The sequence below is a fragment of the Gopherus flavomarginatus genome, chromosome 3 (genome assembly GCF_025201925.1).
Source record: "Gopherus flavomarginatus isolate rGopFla2 chromosome 3, rGopFla2.mat.asm, whole genome shotgun sequence".
NCBI classification, from domain to species: Eukaryota; Metazoa; Chordata; order Testudines; family Testudinidae; genus Gopherus; species Gopherus flavomarginatus.
In genome coordinates, this window is record NC_066619.1 from 138313629 (window position 1) to 138321510 (window position 7882).

A 7882-nucleotide genomic window follows, 5' to 3' on the forward strand; every position below is an offset into this window, starting at 1 on the left:
TACCCTGACCCCACCTCCAGGGGTCCAACCCGTGTGGGGCCTGACCCTAGCTCCAGGGGCCCAACCATGGGGGCCCTTGTATCCCAGCTCAAGGGGCCTAACAAGTGCGGGCCCTGAATGGAGCTCCAGGGGCCCAGAACGTGCGAGCCTGACCCTCAAGCTCCAGTGGCCCAACCATGGGCCTGAACCCAGCTCCAGAGGCCCCACCCAGTGCGGTCCCTGACCCCAGATCCAGGGTTGCCCAACCTGTGTGGGGGTCCTGACCCCAGCCCAATGGCCCAATCCGTTGGGGCCCTGACCCCAGCTCCAAGGCCCCAACCAGTGCAGGACCTGACCCCAGCTCCAGGGCCCAACCAGTGGGGGTCCTTGCCCCAGCTCCAGGGGCCCAACCCGTGCGGGCCCTGACCGCAGGTCCTGGGGTCCAACCCGTAGGGGCCCTGACACAAGCGCCAGGGGCACAACCCATGAGGGCCCTCACCTCAGCTCCTGGGGCCCAAACCGGTAAGGGCCCTCACCCCAGCTCCACCGGCCCAACCGTGCGGGCCCTAACCCAACTCAACGGGCCACACCCGTGGGCCCTGATCCCAGCTCCAGTAGATCAAACCCGTACGGGTCCTGACCCCAGCTCCAGGGCCCAACCCCGTGGGGGCCCTGACCCCAGCTCCTGGAGCCACACCCGTGGGGGCCCTGAACCCAGCTCCAGGAACCCAACCCGTTTGGGCCCTGACCCCAGCTCCAAGGGTACAACCCGTGCCGGCGTGACCCAGCTCCAGGGGACCAACCCGTGCGAGACCGGAAAACCCCAGTTCCCGGGCTCAACCCGTGGGGACCCTGACCCAGCTACAGAGGTCCAACCCGCGGGTGGGGGCATGACTTAGCTCCAGGCGCCTAGCCCTGGGGGCCTTGATCCCAGCTCCAGGGGCCTAAACCGTGCGGGCCCTGATGGAGCTCCAGGGACCCAACCGATGTGTTGCCCTGTCCTATCTCCAGAGCCCCCAACCCGTGGGGTCCCTGACCCCAGCGCAGGGGCCCAACGTATGGGGCCTGACCCCAGCTCCAGGGCCCAACCCGTACGGCCCTGACCCCAACTCCAGGGGCCCAAGCCGTGGGGTCCCTGACCCCAGCTCCATGGAACAACCCTTGCGGGCTCTGACCCAGCTACAGGAGACCAACCCGTGCGGGCCATGACGCAGCTCCAGGGCCAACCGTGGAGGCCCTGACCACAGGTCCAGGGTCCAACCGTGGCGGGCTCAGACCCCAACTCCAGGGGCCCAACCCGTGGGGGCGCTGACCCCAGCTTCCAGTTGCCCAACCCGGGGGCCCTGACCCCAGCTGCAGTGCCCTACCCGTGCAGGCCCTGACCCCATCTCCGGGGGGCTCAACCCGTTTCCGGCCCTGACCCCAGCTCCAGGGGCCCAACCTGTGTGTCCCCTGACCCCAGCTCCAGGGGCCCAACCCGGGGGGGACCTGACCCCAGCTCCAGGGTCCCAACCGTGCGGGCCCTGATACCATCTCCAGGGGCCAACCCGTATGGACCCTTACCCAAGCTCCAGGGGCCCAATCCGTGGGGGCCTTGACCCAGCTCGAGGGAACCAGCCCATGGCGGTCCTGCCCCCAGCTCCAGGGCCGAAATCGTGGGGGCCCTGACCCCAGCTCCAGGGGCCCCACACCGTGCAGGCCTGACCCCAGCTCCAGGGGCCCAAACCGAGGGAACCCTGATCCAGCTCCAGGGGTCCCAACCAGTGGGGGCCCTTACTCCAGCTCCAGGGCTCACACGCATGCGGGCCCTGACCCAGCTCCAGGAGCCCAAAGAGAGGGGGACCCTGACCCCAATTACAGGGGTCCCCCGGTGGGGGCTCTTACCTCAGCTACATGGGCCCCAACCGTAGGGGCCCTGACATCAGCTCCAGGGGCCCAACCCGGGGAACTCCACACCCAGCTCCAGGGGCCTGACCACAGCTCCAGGGGCCCAATCTGTGGGGGCCCTTTACCCCAGCTCCAGGGGCCCAACCCGTTTGAGGCCCTGACCCCAGCTCCAAGGACCCAAACCGTGAGGGCCCTGACCCCAGCTCTAGGGGCCCTACCCGTGGGAGCCCTGACCCCAGCTCCAGAGGGCCGAACACGTGCGAGCCCTGACCTCAGCTCCAGGGGCCCAAACTGTGTGGGCCCTGACCCAGCTCCAGGAGCCAACCCGTGGGGACCCTGACCTCAGCTCCAGGGGCCCAAAGCCCTGGCACGGCTGACCCCACTCCAGGGGCCCAACCCGTGCGGGCCCTAACCCCACTCAAGGGGCCACACCCGTGGGGCCCTGATCCCAGCTCCAGTAGATCAACCCGTACGGGTCCTGACCCCAGCTCCAGGGGCCCAACCCGTGGGGGCCCGACCCCAGCTCCTGGAGCCACACCCGTGGGGGCCCTGAACCCAGCTCCACGGACCCAACCCGTTTGGGCCCTGACCCCAGCTCCAGGGGTACAAACCCGTGCGGCCGTGACCCCAGCTCCAGGGGACCAACCCTGCGTGCGAGACCAGACCCCAGTTCCCGGCTCAACCCGTGGGGACCCTGACCCCAGCTACAGAGGTCCAACCCGCGTGGGGCATGACCTTAGCTCCAGGGGCCTAGCCCATGGGGGCCTTGATCCCAGCTCCAGGGGCCTAAACCGTGCGGGCCCTGAATGGAGCTCAAGGGGCCCAACCCGTGTGTGCCCTGTCCCATCTCCAGAGCCCCAACCCGTGGGGTCCCTGACCCCAGCTCCAGGGGCCCAACCCGTATGGGGCCTGACCCCAGCTCCAGGGGCCCAACCCGTACGGGCCCTGACCCCAACTCCAGGGGCCCAAGCCGTGGGGGTCCCTGACCCAGCTCCATGGACCGAACCCTTGCGGGCTCTGACCCCAGCTACAGGAAACCAACCCGTGCGGGCCATGACCGCAGCTCCAGGGGCCCAACCTGTGGAGGCCCTGACCCCAGGTCCAGGGGCCCAACCCGTGCGGGCTCAGACCCCAACTCCAGGGGCCCAACCGTGGGGGCGCTGACCCAGCTCCAGGCCCAACCCGTGGGGGCCCGACCCCAGCTGCAGTTGCCCTACCCGTGCAGGCCTGACCCCATCTCCGGGGGCTCAACCCGTTCGGCCCTGACCCAGCTCCAGGGGCCCACCTGTGTGTCCCCTGACCCCAGCTCCAGGGGCCCCACCCGGGGGGGACCTGACCCCAGCTCCAGGGTCCCAACCCGTGCGGGCCCTGATACCATCTCCAGGGGTCCAACCCGTATGGACCCTTACCAAGCTCCAGGGGCCCAATCCGTGGGGGCCTTGACCCCAGCTCGAGGGACAACAGCCCATGCGGGTCCGCGCCCCAGCTCCAGGGGCCGAAATCGTGGGGGCCCTGACCCCAGCTCCAGGGGGCCCACACGTGCAGGCCCTGACCCCAGCTCCAGGGGCCCAAACCGAGGGGGACCCTGATCCAGCTCCAGGGGTCCCACCAGTGGGGGCCCTTACTCCAGCTCCAGGGCTCACACGCATGCGGGCCCTGACCCTCAGCTCCAGGAGCCCAAAGAGAGGGGACCCTGACCCCAATTACAGGGGGTCCCCGGTGGGGGCCCTTACCTCAGCTACATGGGCCCAACCCGTAGGGGGCCCTGACACAGCTCCAGGGGCCCAAACCCGTGGGAACCACACCCCAGCTCCAAGGGCCCTGACCACAGCTCCAGGGGCCCAACCTGTGGGGGCCCTTACCCCAGCTCCAGGGGCCCAACCCGTTTGAGGCCCTACCCAGCTCAAGGACCCAAACCGTGAGGCCCTGACCCCGCTCTAGGGGCCCCTACCCGTGGGAGCCCTGACCCCAGCTCCAGGGGCCGAAACACGTGCGAGCCCTGACCTCAGCTCCAGGGGCCCAAACTGTGTGGGCCCTGACCCCAGCTCCAGGAGCCCAACCCGTGGGGACCCTGACCTCAGCTCCAGGGGCCCAAAGCGTGCACGGCCTGACCCCACTTCCAGGGGCCCAACCCTGTGGGGGCCCTGACCCCAGCTCGAGAGGCCAAACCCGTTGGGGCAATGACCCCAGCTCCAGGCGCCCAACCCGTAGGGGCCCTGACTCCTGCTCCAGGGGGCCCCACCCGTGTTGGCCTAGACCCCACCTCCAGGGGCCCAACCCGGGGGACCCTGACCCCTGCTACAGGGGCCCAACCCGTGCGGGGCCGGACCCCCGCTCGAGAGGTCCTACCGTGGGGCCCTGACCTAGCTCCAGGGCCCAACCCGTGGGGGCCTCACCCCAGCTCCAGGGCCCCCACCCGTGCAGGCCTGACCCCAGCTTCAGGGGCCCACCCGTGCATCCGCAAGACCCAGCTGCAGGGGCCCACCCGTGGGGGACAGTACCCCAGCTCAGGGGCCCCACCCGTGCAGGCCCTGACCCCCAGCTCCAGGTGCCCAAAACGAGGGGGACCCTAACCCAGCTCCAGGGGTCCCACCCGTGGGGGCCCTTACACCAGCTCCAGGGCCCACACGCGTGCGGGTACTCACCCCAGCTCCAGGGTCCCAAACCAAGGGGACCCTGAGCCCAACTACAGGGGTCCCCCCGTGGGGCCCTTACCCCAGCTCCAGGGGCCCAACCGTGGGGGCCCTGACTCCAGCTCCAGGGGCCCAACCCGTGGGAGCCCTCACCCCAGCCTACAGGGGCCCAACCCGGGGAGGCCCTGACCCCAGCTCCAGGGGCCCAACCCGTGCGGGACCTATCCCCAGCTCATGAGCCCAAACCGTGGGGGCCCTGACCCCAGCTCCAGGGGCCCAAACCGTGGGGCCATGACCGCAGCTGCAGTGGCCCAACCCGTACGGGCCCTGACCCCAGCTGTACGGGCCCTACCCGTGGAGCCCTGACCCCAGCTCCAGGGGCCGAACACGTGCGAGCCCTGACCCCAGCTCCAGGGGCCCAACCCGTAGAGGCCCTGACCCCTGCTCCAAGGGCCCAACCCGTGTGGGCCCTGACCCCAGCTCCAGGAGCCCAAACACGTGGGGGCCCTGACCCCAGCTCCAGAGGCCCAACCCGTAGGGGCCCTCACCCTAGCTCCAGGGGCCCCACCGGTGGGAGTCCTGACCCTAGCTGCAGGAGCCCCACACGTGCGGGCCCTGACCCCAGCTCCAGGGGCTCAACCCGTGGGGGCCCTGACCATAGCTCCAGGGTCCAACCCGTGCAGGCTCTGACCCCAGCACTAGGCGACGAAACTCGTGGGGGCCCTGACCCCAGCCTCAAGGGCCCAACCCGTGGAGGCCCTGACCTCAGCTCAAGGGGCCACACCCGTAGGGGCCCTTACCCCAGCTCCAGGGGCCAACCCATGCGGGCCGTGACCCCAGGATCAGGGGCCCCACCGTAGGGTCCCTGACCCCAGCTCCAGGGGCCCCACCCGTGTTGGCCTAGACTCCACATCCAGGGGCCCAACCCGTGGGGACCTGACCCCTGCTCCAGGGGCCCAACCCGTGCGGGGCGGACCCCAGCTCGAGGGGCCCTACCCGTTGGGCCCTGACCCTAGCTCCAGGGGCCCAACCCGTGGGGCCTCACCCCAGCTCCAGGGCCCCCACCGGTGCAGGCCCTAACACCAGCTTCAGGGTCCACACCCGTGGGGGCCCTGACCTCAACTCCAGGGGCCCCACCTGTGCGGGTCCTAACCCCAGCTACAGGGGCCCCACCCGTGGAGGACAGTACCCCAGCTCCAGGGGCCCCACCCGTGCAGGCTCTGACCCCAGCACCAGGGGCCCAAACCAAGGGGACCCTAACCCCAGAGCTCCAGGGTTCCACCCTTGGGGGCCCTTACACAGCTCCAGGGCCCACACGCGTGCTGGTACTCACCCCAGCTCCAGGGTCCCAAACCAAGGGGACCTGAACCCAACTACCGGGGTCCCCCGTGGGGGCCCTTACCCCAGCTCCAGGGGCCCAACCCGTGGGTGGCCCTGACTCAAGCTCCAGGGTCCCAACCCGTGGGAGCCCTCACCGCAGCTACAGGGGTCCAACCTGTGGGGGCCCTGACCCCAGCTCCAGGGGCCCCACCAATGGGGGCCCTGACCTCAGCTCCAGGGGCCAAACTCATCGGGGCCGTGACCCCAGATCCAGCCGCCCAACCCGTGCGGCCTTGACCCCAGCTCCAGGACACAAACCGAGGGGACCCTGACCCCAGCTCCAGGGGCCACCCGTGCATCTCCATACCCAGCTCCAGGGGCCCCACCTGTGGGGGACAGTTCCCCACCTCCAGGAGCCCACCCGTGCAGGCTCTGACCCCAGCTCCAGAGGCTCAAACCGAGGGGACCCTAACCCCTGCTCCAGGGGTCCACCCGTGGGGCCCCTTACCCCAGCTCCAGGCCCACACGCGTGCGGGTACTCACCCCAGCTCGATCGGCCCAAACCGAGGGGACCCTGAGCCCAACTACAGGGGTCCCCCCTTGGGGGCCCTACCCCAGCTCCAGGGGCCCAACCCGTGGGGGCCCTGACTCCAGCTCCAGGGGTCCAAACTGTGGGAGCCATGACCCTAGCTCTAGGGCCTAACACGTGCGGGCCCTGACCCCAGCTCCAGGGGCTCAACCGTGGGGGGCCCTGACCACAGCTCCAGGGGCCCAACCCGTGCAGGCTCTGACCCCAGCTCTAGGCGACGAACTCGTGGGGACCCTGACCCCAGCCTCAAGGGCCAACCCGTGGGGGCCCTGACCCAACCTCCAGAGTCTGAACCTTGGGGGCTTTCACCCAGCTCCAGTGGCTGAACCGATGCGTCCCTTGACACCAGCAACAGGAGCCAAACTCGTGCGTCCCCTGACCCCAGCAACAGGGGCCAAAGCCGTGGGGGGCCTGACCCCAGCTCCAGGGGACAAACCGTGGAGGCCCTGACCCGAGCTCCAGTGGTCCAACCCATGCGTCCCCTGACACCAGCAACAGGGGCCAAACCCGTGTGTCCCCTGACCCAAGCTCCAGGGGCTCAACCCGTGGAGTCCTTGACCCCAGCTCCAGTGCCCAACCCGTGCGTCCTCTAACACCAGCTGCAGTGCCCAGCCCGTGGGACTCTTACCCCAGCTACAGGGGCCCAACCCGTGCGTCCCCTGACCTCATCCCAAGGCCCAACCTGTGGGGACCCTGACCCCAGCCTCAAGGGCCCAACCCGTGGGGGCCCTGACCCAACCTCCAGAGTCTGAACCCTTGGGGGCTCTCACCCAAGCTCCAGGCTGAACCGATGCGTCCCTGACACCAGCAACAGGAGCCAAATTCGTGCGTCCCCTGACCCCAGCAACAGGGGCCAAAGCCGTGGGGGGCCTGACCCCAGCTCCAGGGGACCAACCCGTGGAGGCCCTGACCCGAGCTCCAGTGGTCCAACCCATGCGTCCCCTGACACCAGCAACAGGGGCCAAACCCGTGTGTCCCCTGACCCAAGCTCCAGGGGCTCAACCCGTGGAGTCCTGACCCCAGCTCCAGTGGCCCAACCCGTGCGTCCTCTAACACCAGCTGCAGTGGCCCAGCCCGTGGGGACTCTTACCCCAGCTACAGGGGCCCAACCCGTGCGTCCCCCTGACTCAGTCCCAAGGGCCCAACCTGTGGGGGCCCTGACCCCAGATCCAGGGGCCCTTCCGGTGCGTCCCCTGAATCCAGCTCCAGGGACCCAACCATTGGGGGCCCTGACCCCAGCTCCAGTGATTCAACCCATGCGTCCCTGACACCAGCAACAGGGGCCAAACCGTGGGAGGCTGACCCCAGCTCCAGGGACCCAACCCGTGGAGACCCTGACCCAGCTCCGGGGGCCCCACCCGTGCCTCCCCTGACACCAGCTCCAGGGGCCGAACCCATGGATACCCTGACCCCAGCTCAGGGGCCAAACCCATGTGTCCCTGACCCAAGCTCCAGGGGCTCAAACCGTGGAGTC